The sequence below is a fragment of the Salvelinus fontinalis genome, unplaced genomic scaffold (genome assembly GCF_029448725.1).
Source record: "Salvelinus fontinalis isolate EN_2023a unplaced genomic scaffold, ASM2944872v1 scaffold_0072, whole genome shotgun sequence".
NCBI lineage: Eukaryota > Metazoa > Chordata > Actinopteri > Salmoniformes > Salmonidae > Salvelinus > Salvelinus fontinalis.
The window spans coordinates 430,454-446,038 of record NW_026600281.1 but is presented as its reverse complement, the minus strand read 5'-3'; positions in this window follow the sequence as shown (position 1 = coordinate 446,038).

Sequence of the window (15,585 nt, the reverse complement as noted above, 5' to 3'; positions counted from 1 at the left end):
TGACTCCTACAGGTACCACCTACAGCAGGACGCCCTGACTCTGACCCTGACTCAGACCCTGACTCCTACAGGTACCATCTACAGCAGGACGCCCTGACTCTGACCCTGACTCTGAACCTGACTCTAACCCTGACTCCTACAGGAACCATCTACAGCAGGACACCCTGACTCTGACTCTGACCCTGACTCTGACTCTGACCCTGACTCTGACCCTGACTCCTACAGGTACCACCTACAGCAGGACACCCTGACTCTGACTCGAACCCTGACTCTGACTCTGACCCTGACTCTGACCCTGACTCTGACCCTGACTCTGACCCTGACTCTGACCCTGACTCCTACAGGAAACACCTACAGCAGGACACCCTGACTCTGACTCTGACCCTGACTCTGACCCTGACTCTGACCCTGACTCTGACCCTGACTCCTACAGGTACCATCTACAGCAGGACACCCTGACTCTGACTCTGACCCTGACTCTGACCCTGCCTCTGACCCTGACTCTGACCCTGACTCCTACAGGTACCATCTACAGCAGCACGCCCTGACTCAGACCCTGACTCTGACCCTGATTCTGACTCTGACCCTGACTCTGACCCTGACTCTGACACTGACGCAGACACTGACTCTGACACTGACTCTGACTCTGACCCTGACCCTGACTCTGACCCTGACTCTGACCCTGACTCCTACAGGAACCACCTACAGCAGGACACCCTGACTCTGACCCTGACCCTGACTCTGACCCGACTCTGACCCTGACTCCTACAGGAACCATCTAGAGCTGGACGCCCTGACTCTGACCCTGACTCTAACCCTGACTCTGACTCTGACCCTGACCCTAACCCTGACTCTGACCCTGACTCTGACCCTGACTCTGACACTGACTCTGACCCTGACTCTGACCCTGACTCTGACACTGACTCTAACCCTGACTCTGAACCTGACTCTGAACCTGACTCTGACCCTGACTCTAACACTGACTCTGACCCTGACTCTGACTCTGACCCTGACTCTGACACTGACTCTAACCCTGACTCTGACCCTGACTCTGACCCTGACTCTGACCCTGACTCTGACCCTGACTCTGACCCTAACTCTGACACTGACTCTGACACTGACTCTGACCCGGACTCTAACCCTGACTCTGACCCTGACTCTGACTCTGACACTGACTCTGACCCTGACTCTGACCCTGACTCCTACAGGTACCATCTACAGCAGCATGCCCTGACTCTGACCCTGACTCTAACCCTGACTCTGACCCTGACTCTGACTCTGACACTGACTCTGACCCTGACTCTGACACTGACTCTGACCCTGACTCTGACCCTAACTCCTACAGGTACCACCTACAGCAGCACGCCCTGACTCTGACCCTGACTCTAACCCTGACTTTGACCTTGACTCTGACCCTGACTCCTACAGGTACCACCTACAGCAGCCTGCCCTGACTCTGACCCTGACACTGACCCTGACTCTGAACCTGACTCTAACCCTGACTCTAACCCTGACTCCAACAGGTACCATCTACAGCAGCACTCCCTGACTCTAACCCTGACTCCTACAGGTACCACCTACAGCAGCACTCCCTGACTCTAACCCTGACCCTGACTCTGACTCTGACCCTGACTCTGACCCTGACTCTGACACTGACTCTGACCCTGACTCTGACCCTGACTCTGTCCCTGACTCTGGCCCTGACTCTAACCCTGACTCTGGCCCTGACTCTAACCCTGACGCTGACCCTGACTCCTACAGGTACCACCTACATACCTGGAGAGAATCAGTCCCAGGTTGGGTTACTGGAAAACCCCACTGGACCAGTCCAGGTTAGGTTACTGGAATACCCCACTGGACCAGCCCAGTCCCAGGTTGGGTTACTGGAATACCCCACTGGACCAGCCCAGTCCCAGGTTGGGTTACTGGAATACCCCACTGGACCAGCCCAGGTTGGGTTACTGGAATACCCCTCTGGACCAGTCCAGTCCCAGGTTGGGTTACTGGAATACCCCACTGGACCAGCCCAGTCCCAGGTTGGGTACTGGAATACCCCACTGGACCAGCCCAGTCCCAGGTTGGGTTACTGGAATACCCCACTGGACCAGCCCAGGTTGGGTTACTGGAATACCCCACTGGACCAGCCCAGGTTGGGTTACTGGAATACCCCACTGGACCAGCCCAGGTTGGGTTACTGGAATACCCCTCTGGACCAGCCCAGGTTGGGTTACTGGAATACCCCTCTGGACCAGCCCAGGTTGGGTTACTGGAACACCCCACTGGACCAGCCCAGGCCCAGGTGGGATTACTGGAATACCCCACTGGACCAGCCCAGTCCCAGGTTGGGTTACTGGAATACCCCACTGGACCAGCCCAGTCCCAGGTTGGGTTACTGGAATACCCCTCTGGACCAGCCCAGTCCCAGGTTGGGTTACTGGAATACCCCACTGGACCAGCCCAGTCCCAGGTTGGGTTACTGGAATACCCCTCTGGACCAGCCCAGTCCCAGGTTGGGTTACTAGAATACCCCACTGGACCAGCCCAGTCCAGGTTGGGTTACTGGAATACCCCACTGGACCAGCCCAGGTTGGGTTACTGGAATACCCCTCTGGACCAGCCCAGTCCCAGGTTGGGTTACTGGAATACCCCACTGGACCAGCCCAGGTTGGGTTACTGGTATACCCCTCTGGACCAGCCCAGGTTGGGTTACTGGAATACCCCACTGGACCAGCCCAGTCCCAGGTTGGGTTACTGGAATACCCCTCTGGACCAGCCCAGGTTGGGTTACTGGAATACCCCACTGGACCAGCCCAGTCCCAGGTTGGGTTACTGGAATACCCCACTGGACCAGCCCAGTCCCAGGTTGGGTACTGGAATACCCCACTGGACCAGCCCAGTCCCAGGTTGGGTTACTGGAATACCCCACTGGACCAGCCCAGTCCCAGGTTGGGTTACTGGAATACCCCTCTGGACCAGCCCAGGTTGGGTTACTGGAATACCCCACTGGACCAGCCCAGGTTGGGTTACTGGAATACCCCACTGGACCAGCCCAGTCCCAGGTTGGGTTACTGGAATACCCCACTGGACCAGCCCAGGTAGGGTTACTGGAATACCCCACTGGACCAGCCCAGGTTGGGTTACTGGAATACCCCACTGGACCAGCCCAGGTTGGGTTACTGGAATACCCCTCTGGACCAGCCCAGTCCCAGGTTGGGTTACTGGAATACCCCACTGGACCAGCCCAGGTTGGGTTACTGGAATACCCCTCTGGACCAGCCCAGTCCCAGGTTGGGTTACTGGAATACCCCACTGGACCAGCCCAGGTTGGGTTACTGGAATACCCCACTGGACCAGCCCAGGTTGGGTTACTGGAATACCCCACTGGACCAGCCCAGGTTGGGTTACTGGAATACCCCACTGGACCAGCCCAGGTTGGGTTACTGGAATACCCCTCTGGACCAGCATCAGTCCCAGGTTGGGTTACTGGAATACCCCACTTGACCAGCCCAGGTTGGGTTACTGGAATACCCCACTGGACCAGCCCAGGTTGGGTTACTGGAATACCCCACTGGACCAGCCCAGGTTGGGTTACTGGAATACCCCACTGGACCAGCCCAGTCCCAGGTTGGGTTACTGGAATACCCCACTGGACCAGCCCAGGTTGGGTTACTGGAATACCCCACTGGACCAGCCCAGGACCAGGTTGGGTTACTGGAATACCCCTCTGGACCAGCCCAGTCCCAGGTTGGGTTACTGGAATACCCCTCTGGACCAGCCCAGTCCCAGGTTGGGTTACTGGAATACCCCTCTGGACCAGCCCAGGTTGGGTTACTGGAATACCCCAATGGACCAGCCCAGGTTGGGTTACTGGAATACCCCTCTGGACCAGCCCAGTCCCAGGTTGGGTTACTGGAATACCCCACTGGACCAGCCCAGTCCCAGATTGGGTTACTGGAATACCCCACTGGACCAGCCCAGGTTGGGTTACTGGAATACCCCTCTGGACCAGCCCAGGTTGGGTTACTGGAATACCCCACTGGACCAGCCCAGTCCCAGGTTGGGTTACTGGAATACCCCTCTGGACCAGCCCAGTCCCAGGTTGGGTTACTGGAATACCCCACTGGACCAGCCCAGGTTGGGTTACTGGAATACCCCACTGGACCAGCCCAGGTTGGGTTACTGGAATACCCCACTGGACCAGCCCAGGTTGGGTTACTGGAATACCCCTCTGGACCAGCCCAGTCCCAGGTTGGGTTACTGGAATACCCCACTGGACCAGCCCAGGTTGGGTTACTGGAATACCCCACTGGACCAGCCCAGGCCCAGGTTGGGTTACTGGAATACCCCACTGGACCAGCCCAGGTTGGGTTACTGGAATACCCCACTGGACCAGCCCAGTCCCAGGTTGGGTTACTGGAATACCCCTCTGGACCAGCCCAGGCCCAGGTTGGGTTACTGGAATACCCCACTTGACCAGCCCAGTCCCAGGTTGGGTTACTGGAATACCCCACTGGACCAGCCCAGGCCCAGGTTGGGTTACTGGAATACCCCACTGGACCAGCCCAGGTTGGGTTAATGGAATACCCCAATGGACCAGCCCAGGCCCGGGTTGGGTACTGGAATACCCCACTGGACCAGCCCAGTCCCAGGTTGGGTTACTGGAATACCCCACTGGACCAGCCCAGTCCCAGGTTGGGTTACTGGAATACCCCACTGGACCAGCCCAGTCCCAGGTTGGGTTACTGGAATACCCCACTGGACCAGTCCCAGGTTGGGTTACTGGAATACCCCTCTGGACCAGCCCAGGTTGGGTTACTGGAATACCCCTCTGGACCAGCCCAGGCCCAGGTTGGGTTACTGGAATACCCCACTGGACCAGTCCAGGTTGGGTTACTGGAATACCCCACTGGACCAGCCCAGGTTGGGTTACTGGAATACCCCTCTGGACCAGCCCAGTCCCAGGTTGGGTTACTGGAATACCCCTCTGGACCAGCCCAGTCCCAGGTTGGGTTACTGGAATACCCCTCAGGACCAGCCCAGTCCCAGGTTGGGTTACTGGAATACCCCTCTAGACCAGCCCAGTCCCAGGTTGGGTTACTGGAATACCCCTCTGGACCAGCCCAGGTTGGGTTACTGGAATACCCCTCTGGACCAGCCCAGGTTGGGTTACTGGAATACCCCTCTGGACCAGCCCAGGCCCAGGTTGGGTTACTGGAATACCCCACTGGACCAGTCCAGGTTGGGTTACTGGAATACCCCACTGGACCAGCCCAGTCCCAGGTTGGGTTACTGGAATACCCCACTGGACCAGCCCAGGTTGGGTTACTGGAATACCCCTCTGGACCAGCCCAGTCCCAGGTTGGGTTACTGGAATACCCCACTGGACCAGCCCAGGTTGGGATACTGGAATACCCCACTGGACCAGCCCAGGTTGGGTTACTGGAATACCCCACTGGACCAGCCCAGGTTGGGTTACTGGAATACCCCTCTGGACCAGCCCAGTCCCAGGTTGGGTTACTGGAATACCCCACTGGACCAGCCCAGGTTGGGTTACTGGAATACCCCACTGGACCAGTCCCAGGTTGGGTTACTGGAATACCCCTCTGGACCAGCCCAGGTTGGGTTACTGGAATACCCCACTGGACCAGCCCAGTCCCAGGTTGGGTTACTGGAATACCCCTCTGGACCAGCGTGTCAGCCCTCAGTCCAGACTGGTTCCCTATCAGCACAGTCACCACAGCCTCTGTCACGTTTCAGTCCTCATTCCAGACTGGTTCCCTATCAGCACAGTCATCACAGCCTCTGTCACGTTTCAGCCCTCAGTCCAGACTGGTTCCCATTTAGCACAGTCATCACAGCCTCTGTCACGTTTCAGCCCTCAGTCCAGACTGGTTCCCTATCAGCACAGTCATCACAGCCTCTGTCACGTTTCAGCCCTCAGTCCAGACTGGTTCCCTATCAGCACAGTCATCACAGCCTCTGTCACGTTTCAGCCCTCAGTCCAGACTGGTTCCCTATCAGCACAGTCATCACAGCCTCTGTCACGTTTCAGCCCTCAGTCCAGTCTGGTTCCCTATCAGCACAGTCATCACAGCCTCTGTCACGTTTCAGCCCTCAGTCCAGACTGGTTCCCTATCAGCACAGTCATCACAGCAGCTGTCACGTTTCAGCCCTGAGTCCAGACTGGTTCCCTATCAGCAAAGTCATCACAGCCTCTGTCACGTTTCAGCCCTCAGACCAGACTGGTTCCCTATCAGCACAGTCATCACAGCAGCTGTCACGTTTCAGCCCTCAGTCCAGACTGGTTCCCTATCAGCACAGTCATCACAGCCTCTGTCACGTTTCAGCCCTCAGTCCAGACTGGTTCCCTATCAGCACAGTCATCACAGCCTCTGTCACGTTTCAGCCCTCAGTCCAGACTGGTTCCCTATCAGCACAGTCATCACAGCCTCTGTCACGTTTCAGCCCTCAGACCAGACTAGTTCCCTATCAGCACAGTCATCACAGCAGCTGTCACGTTTCAGCCCTCAGTCCAGACTGGTTCCCTATCAGCACAGTCATCACAGCAGCTGTCACGTTTCAGCCCTCAGTCCAGACTGGTTCCCTATCAGCACAGTCATCACAGCCCCTGTCACGTTTCAGCCCTCAGATCAGACTGGTTCCCTATCAGCACAGTCATCACAGCAGCTGTCACGTTTCAGCCCTCAGTCCAGACTGGTTCCCTATCAGCACAGTCATCACAGCCCCTGTCACGTTTCAGCCCTCAGATCAGACTGGTTCCCTATCAGCACAGTCATCACAGCCTCTGTCACGTTTCAGCCCTCAGACCAGACTGGTTCCCTATCAGAACAGTCATCACAGCAGCTGTCACGTTTCAGCCCTCAGTCCAGACTGGTTCCCTATCAGCACAGTCATCACAGCCCTGTCACGTTTCAGTCCTCAGACCAGACTGGTTCCCTATCAGCTCAGTCATCACAGCCCTGTCACGTTTCAGCCCTGAGTCCAGACTGGTTCCCTATCAGCTCAGTCATCACAGCCCTGTCACGTTTCAGCCCTCAGTCCAGACTGGTTCCCTATCAGCTCAGTCATCACAGCCCTGTCACGTTTCAGCCCTCAGTCCAGACTGGTTCCCTATCGGCTCAGTCATCACAGCCTCTGTCACGTTTCAGCCCTGAGTCCAGACTGGTTCCCTATCAGCACAGTCATCACAGCCTCTGTCACGTTTCAGTCCTCAGACCAGACTGGTTCCATATCAGCTCAGTCATCACAGCCTCTGTCACGTTTTTGTCCTCAGACCAGACTGGTTCCCTATCAGCTCAGTCATCACAGCCTCTGTCACGTTTCAGTCCTCAGTCCAGACTGGTTCCCTATCAGCTCAGTCATCACAGCCTCTGTCACGTTCCAGCCCTCAGTCCAGACTGGTTCCCTATCAGCTCAGTCATCACAGCCCTGTCACGTTTCAGCCCTCAGTACAGACTGGTTCCCTATCAGCACAGTCATCACAGCCTCTGTCACGTTTCAGGCCTCAGTCCAGACTGGTTCCCTATCAGCACAGTCATCACAGCCCCTGTCACGTTTCAGCCCTCAGTCCAGACTGGTTCCCTATCAGCTCAGTCATCACAGCAGCTGTCACGTTTCAGCCCTGAGTCCAGACTGGTTCCCTATCAGCACAGTCATCACAGCCTCTGTCACGTTTCAGTCCTCAGTCCAGACTGGTTCCCTATCAGCACAGTCATCACAGCCTCTGTCACGTTTCAGCCCTCAGTCCAGACTGGTTCCCTATCAGCACAGTCATCACAGCCTCTGTCACGTTTCAGCCCTAAGTCCAGACTGGTTCCCTATCAGCACAGTCATCACAGCCTCTGTCACGTTTCAGCCCTCAGTCCAGACTGGTTCCCTATCAGCACAGTCATCACAGCTCTGTCACGTTTCAGCCCTCAGTCCAGACTGGTTCCCTATCAGCACAGTCATCACAGCAGCTGTAACGTTTCAGCCCTCAGTCCAGACTGGTTCCCTATCAGCACAGTCATCACAGCCTCTGTCACGTTTCAGCCCTCAGTCCAGACTGGTTCCCTATCAGCACAGTCATCACAGCAGCTGTCACGTTTCAGCCCTGAGTCCAGACTGGTTCCCTATCAGCAAAGTCATCACAGCCTCTGTCACGTTTCAGCCCTCAGACCAGACTGGTTCCCTATCAGCACAGTCATCACAGCAGCTGTCACGTTTCAGCCCTCAGTCCAGACTGGTTCCCTATCAGCACAGTCATCACAGCCTCTGTCACGTTTCAGCCCTCAGACCAGACTAGTTCCCTATCAGCACAGTCATCACAGCCCCTGTCACGTTTCAGCCCTCAGATCAGACTGGTTCCCTATCAGCACAGTCATCACAGCAGCTGTCACGTTTCAGCCCTCAGTCCAGACTGGTTCCCTATCAGCACAGTCATCACAGCAGCTGTCACGTTTCAGCCCTCAGTCCAGACTGGTTCCCTATCAGCTCAGTCATCACAGCCTCTGTCACGTTTCAGCCCTCAGTCCAGACTGGTTCCCTATCAGCACAGTCATCACAGCCTCTGTCACGTTTCAGCCCTCAGACCAGACTGGTTCCCTATCAGAACAGTCATCACAGCAGCTGTCACGTTTCAGCCCTCAGTCCAGACTGGTTCCCTATCAGCACAGTCATCACAGCCCTGTCACGTTTCAGTCCTCAGACCAGACTGGTTCCCTATCAGCTCAGTCATCACAGCCCTGTCACGTTTCAGCCCTGAGTCCAGACTGGTTCCCTATCAGCTCAGTCATCACAGCCCTGTCACGTTTCAGCCCTCAGTCCAGACTGGTTCCCTATCAGCTCAGTCATCACAGCCCTGTCACGTTTCAGCCCTCAGTCCAGACTGGTTCCCTATCGGCTCAGTCATCACAGCCTCTGTCACGTTTCAGCCCTGAGTCCAGACTGGTTCCCTATCAGCACAGTCATCACAGCCTCTGTCACGTTTCAGTCCTCAGACCAGACTGGTTCCATATCAGCTCAGTCATCACAGCCTCTGTCACGTTTTTGTCCTCAGACCAGACTGGTTCCCTATCAGCTCAGTCATCACAGCCTCTGTCACGTTTCAGTCCTCAGTCCAGACTGGTTCCCTATCAGCTCAGTCATCACAGCCTCTGTCACGTTCCAGCCCTCAGTCCAGACTGGTTCCCTATCAGCTCAGTCATCACAGCCCTGTCACGTTTCAGCCCTCAGTACAGACTGGTTCCCTATCAGCACAGTCATCACAGCCTCTGTCACGTTTCAGGCCTCAGTCCAGACTGGTTCCCTATCAGCACAGTCATCACAGCCCCTGTCACGTTTCAGCCCTCAGTCCAGACTGGTTCCCTATCAGCTCAGTCATCACAGCAGCTGTCACGTTTCAGCCCTGAGTCCAGACTGGTTCCCTATCAGCACAGTCATCACAGCCTCTGTCACGTTTCAGTCCTCAGTCCAGACTGGTTCCCTATCAGCACAGTCATCACAGCAGCTGTCACGTTTCAGCCCTCAGTCCAGACTGGTTCCCTATCAGCACAGTCATCACAGCCTCTGTCACGTTTCAGCCCTCAGTCCAGACTGGTTCCCTATCAGCACAGTCATCACAGCCTCTGTCACGTTTCAGCCCTAAGTCCAGACTGGTTCCCTATCAGCACAGTCATCACAGCCTCTGTCACGTTTCAGCCCTCAGTCCAGACTGGTTCCCTATCAGCACAGTCATCACAGCTCTGTCACGTTTCAGCCCTCAGTCCAGACTGGTTCCCTATCAGCACAGTCATCACAGCAGCTGTAACGTTTCAGCCCTCAGTCCAGACTGGTTCCCTATCAGCACAGTCATCACAGCCCTGTCACGTTTCAGCCCTCAGTCCAGACTGGTTCCCTATCAGCACAGTCATCAAAGCCTCTGTCACGTTTCAGCCCTCAGTCCAGACTGGTTCCCTATCAGCACAGTCATCACAGCAGCTGTCACGTTTCAGCCCTCAGTCCAGACTGGTTCCCTATCAGCACAGTCATCACAGCCTCTGTCACGTTTCAGCCCTCAGACCAGACTGGTTCCCTATCAGCACAGTCATCACAGCCTCTGTCACGTTTCAGCCCTCAGTCCAGACGGGTTCCCTATCAGCACAGTCATCACAGCAGCTGTCAGGTAAAACTATTTTTTTTAAATCAAAAACTTTCTATCACTGGATTCAAACTTGCAACCTTTTGGAATCAGAGGCAGGTACTTACCCCCATCTGCCATCGCAATAGCAAAACCGAAACCTACATGATGGGAACGTTGAACACTGACTCATATCACGGGTGATCTGGTTGTGATTCTCAGCTGCGCCTCAAACGGGCTGAGGACCAAATGAGATGGGTCCCAAATGAGATGGGTCCCAAATGAGATGGGTCCTAAATGAGATGGGTCCAAATGAGATGGGTCCTAAATGAGATGGGTCCTAAATGAGATGGGTCCAAAATGAGATGAGTCCCAAATGAGATGGGTCCTAAATGGGATGGGTCCTAAATGGGATGGGACCTAAATGAGATGGGTCCTAAATGAGATGGGTCCCAAATGAGATGGTTCCCAAATGATATTGGTCCAAAATGAGATGGGTCCTAAATGAGATGGGTCCTAAATGAGATGGGTCCTAAATGAGATGGGTCCCAAATGAGATGGGTCCTAAATGGGATGGGTCCCAAATGAGATGGGTCCTAAATGAGATGGGACCCAAATGAGATGGGTCCCAAATGAGATGGGTCCCAAATGAGATGGGTCCCAAACGGGATGGTAGACAATATATACCACATCAATAGTGTTAGACATTATGTACCTTATCAATGGTGTTAGACATTATATCAATGGTGTTAGACATTATGTACCATATCAATGGTGTTAGACATTATATACCACATCAATGGTGTTAGACATTATATACCATATCAATGGTGTTAGACATTATATACCACATCAATGGTGTTAGACATTATATACCTCATCAATGGTGTTAGACATTATATACCACATCAATGGTGTTAGACATTATGTACCTCATCAATGGTGTTAGACATTATATACCTCATCAATGGTGTTAGACATTATATCAATGGTGTTAGACATTATGTACCACACCAATGGTGTTAGACATTATATACCACATCAATGGTGTTAGACATTATGTACCATATCAATGGTGTTAGACATTATATCAATGGTGTTAGACATTATATACCACACCAATGATGTTAGACATTATATACCTCATCAATGGTGTTAGACATTATATCAATGGTGTTAGACATTATATACCACACCAATGATGTTAGACATTATATACCACACCAATGGTGTTAGACATTATGTACCACATCAATGGTGTTAGACATTATATCAATGGTGTTAGACATTATATACCACATCAATGGTGTTAGACATTATGTACCTCATCAATGGTGTTAGACATTATATACCACATCAATGGTGTTAGACATTATATACCACATCAATGGTGTTAGACATTATGTACCTCATCAATGGTGTTAGACATTATGTACCACATCAATGGTGTTAGACATTATATACCACATCAATGGTGTTAGACATTATATACCACATCAATGGTGTTAGACATTATATCAATGGTGTTAGACATTATCTACCTCATCAATGGTGTTAGACATTATGTACCTCATCAATGGTGTTAGACATTATATACCACATCAATGGTGTTAGACATTATGTACCTCATCAATGGTGTTAGACATTATGTACCACATCAATGGTGTTAGACATTATATACCACATCAATGGTGTTAGACATTATGTACCACATCAATGGTGTTAGACATTATATACCACATCAATGGTGTTAGACATTATATACCACATCAATGGTGTTAGACATTATATACCACATCAATGGTGTTAGATATCATGTACCACATCAATGGTGTTAGACATTATATACCACATCAATGGTGTTAGACATTATGTACCACATCAATGGTGTTAGACATTATATACCACATCAATGGTGTTAGACATCATGTACCACATCAATGGTGTTAGACATTATATACCACATCAATGGTGTTAGACATTATATACCACATCAATGGTGTTAGACATTATGTACCACATCAATGGTGTTAGACATTATATACCACATCAATGGTGTTAGACATTATATACCACATCAATGGTGTTAGACATTATATACCACATCAATGGTGTTAGACATCATGTACCACATCAATGGTGTTAGACATTATATACCACATCAATGGTGTTAGACATTATGTACCATATCAATGGTGTTAGACATTATATCAATGGTGTTAGACATTATATACCACACCAATGGTGTTAGACATTATATACCACATCAATGGTGTTAGACATTATGTACCTCATCAATGGTGTTAGACATTATGTACCTCATCAATGGTGTTAGACATTATATACCACACCAATGGTGTTAGACATTATGTACCTCATCAATGGTGTTAGACATTATATCAATGGTGTTAGACATTATGTACCTCATCAATGGTGTTAGACATTATGTACCTCATCAATGGTGTTAGACATTATGTACCTCATCAATGGTGTTAGACATTATATCAATGGTGTTAGACATTATATACCTCATCAATGGTGTTAGACATTATGTACCACATCAATGGTGTTAGACATTATGTCAATGGTGTTAGACATTATGTACCTCATCAATGGTGTTAGACATTATGTACCACATCAATGGTGTTAGACATTATGTACCTCATCAATGGTGTTAGACATTATATCAATGGTGTTAGACATTATATACCACATCAATGGTGTTAGACATTATGTACCACATCAATGGTGTTAGACATTATGTACCACATCAATGGTGTTAGACATTATGTCAATGGTGTTAGACATTATGTACCTCATCAATGGTGTTAGACATTATGTACCTCATCAATGGTGTTAGACATTATATACCTCATCAATGGTGTTAGACATTATGTACCTCATCAATGGTGTTAGACATTATATCAATGGTGTTAGACATTATATACCTCATCAATGGTGTTAGACATTATGTACCTCATCAATGGTGTTAGACATTATGTACCACATCAATGGTGTTAGACATTATATCAATGGTGTTAGACATCATATACCACATCAATGGTGTTAGACATCATGTATCAACATCATGTATCAGACATCACACACACACACACACACACACACGCACACACACACACACACACACACACGCACACACACACACACACATGTAAACAAACGCAAACACACACACACACACACACACACACACACACACACACACACACACACACACACGCACACACACACACACACATGTAAACAAACGCAAACACACACACACACACACACACACACACACACACACACACACACACACACACACACACACACACACACACACACACACACACACACACACACACCTTGTCCTGACCCTGGTATCAGCTCCTCACGGTCAATGGTGCTGCGACCCCAGACGGCCCAACATGCTTTGTAGCAGTGATAAGGCCTTGGTTGGAACACCTCCCTGAACCAATATAGATAGATATGGAGACGTTGGACCCAGACAGACTCGTTCCCAAACTCAGTTCAACCCATCATCTCTCTTTGTTAACAAACGTGATCTCTACTGTAAAGGACGTCTGGAGGTTCTGCTCACCCGAGTTAGAGTACCTCATGATAAGCTGTAGACCGTAACCCCTCATCTCTCTTTGTTAACAAACGTGATCTCTACTGTAAAGGACGTCTGGAGGTTCTGCTCACCCGAGTTAGAGTACCTCATGATAAGCTGTAGACCGTAACCCCTCATCTCTCTTTGTTAACAACCGTGATCTCTAATGTAAAGGACGTCTGGAGGCTCTGCTCACCAGAGGTAGAGTACCTCTTGATAAGCTGTAGACCGTAACTATTTACCAAGAGAGTTTTCATCTATATTTTTCATAGCTGTCTATTTATCATCACCAACCGATGCTGGCATTAAGATCGCACTCAACGAGCTGTATAGGGACGTAAGCAAACAGGAAAATGCAGAGGCAGCGCCCCCAGAGGCAGCGCCCCCTAGAGGCAGCGCCCCCTAGAGGCAGCGCCCCCTAGAGGCAGCGCCCCCAGAGGCAGCGCCCCCTAGAGGCCGGGGACTTTAATGTAGACAAACTGAAATCCATTTTACCTCATTTCTACCAGCATGTTAAATGTGAAACCAGAGGCAGCGCTCCTAGTGGCCGGGGACTTTAATGAAGGGAAACTGAAATCAGTCTTACCTAATTTCTACCAGCATGTCACCTGTACAACTAGAGGTGACAAAACTCTATATCACCTCCACAGACAGAAACAGATATACAGTGGGGAGAACAAGTATTTGATACACTGCCGATTTTGCAGGTTTTCCTACTTACAAAGCATGTAGAGGTCTGTAATTTTTATCGTAGGTACACTTCAACTGTGAGAGACGGAATCTAAAACAAAAATCCAGAAAATCACATTGTATGATTTTTAAGTAATTAATTTGCATTTTATTGCATGACATAAGTATTTGATACGTCAGAAAAGCAGAACTTATAGTTATAATTTCTTCTAGAATTTTTCTCTTTTGACATTTTTGGGGAAGTAAGCATTTCACTGTTAGTCTACACCTGTTGTTTACACCTGTTGTTTACACCTGTTGTTCACACCTGTTAGTCTACACCTGTTGTTTACACCTGTTGTTTACACCTGTTGTTTACACCTGTTGTTCACACCTGTTAGTCTACACCTGTTGTTTACACCTGTTGTTTACAAAGCATGTGACAAGTAACATGTGATCTGATTTGATCCCATTCGTACCTCCTCCAATACCCATAATCCTTTTTTCCATAATCCTTCAAATTTTTGTGACTTTTTGTCGAGTAATAATGTATTTCCATTCAAAATCCTATTTTCCCTAAACCAAACCTTTAACCTAACGCTAAAATTAATCCTAAACCTAACTTTAACCCTAACCCTAACCCTAACCCCAAATCCTAAACCTAACCTTAACCTTAACCTTAACCCTAACCCTAACCCCAAATCCTAAACCTAACCTTAACCCTAACCCCAAACCCAAATCCTAACCCCAACCCTAACCCCAAATCCGAAATCTACCCCTTAAACCTAAAATAACATTTGAACAAATACAATAATTGTTTTCTAGGATGTTCTGGTGACTTGTCAAGATATTCTGGTCCTGATGAGGTAGGAAAACATGTACACTTGAGCCAGGTAAGGTATAGAACAGAGCCAGGTAAGGTATAGAACAGAGCCAGGTAAGGTATAGAACAGAGCTAGGTAAGGTATAGAACAGAGCCAGGTAAGGTATAGAACATAGCCAGGTAAGGTGTATAACAGAGCCAGGTAAGGTGTAGAACAGAGCCAGGTAAGGTATAGAACAGAGCCAGGTAAGGTATAGAACAGAGCCAGGTAAGGTATAGAACAGAGCCAGGTAAGGTGTATAACAGAGCCAGGTAAGGTATAGAACAGAGCCAGGTAAGGTATAGAACAGAGGCAGGTAA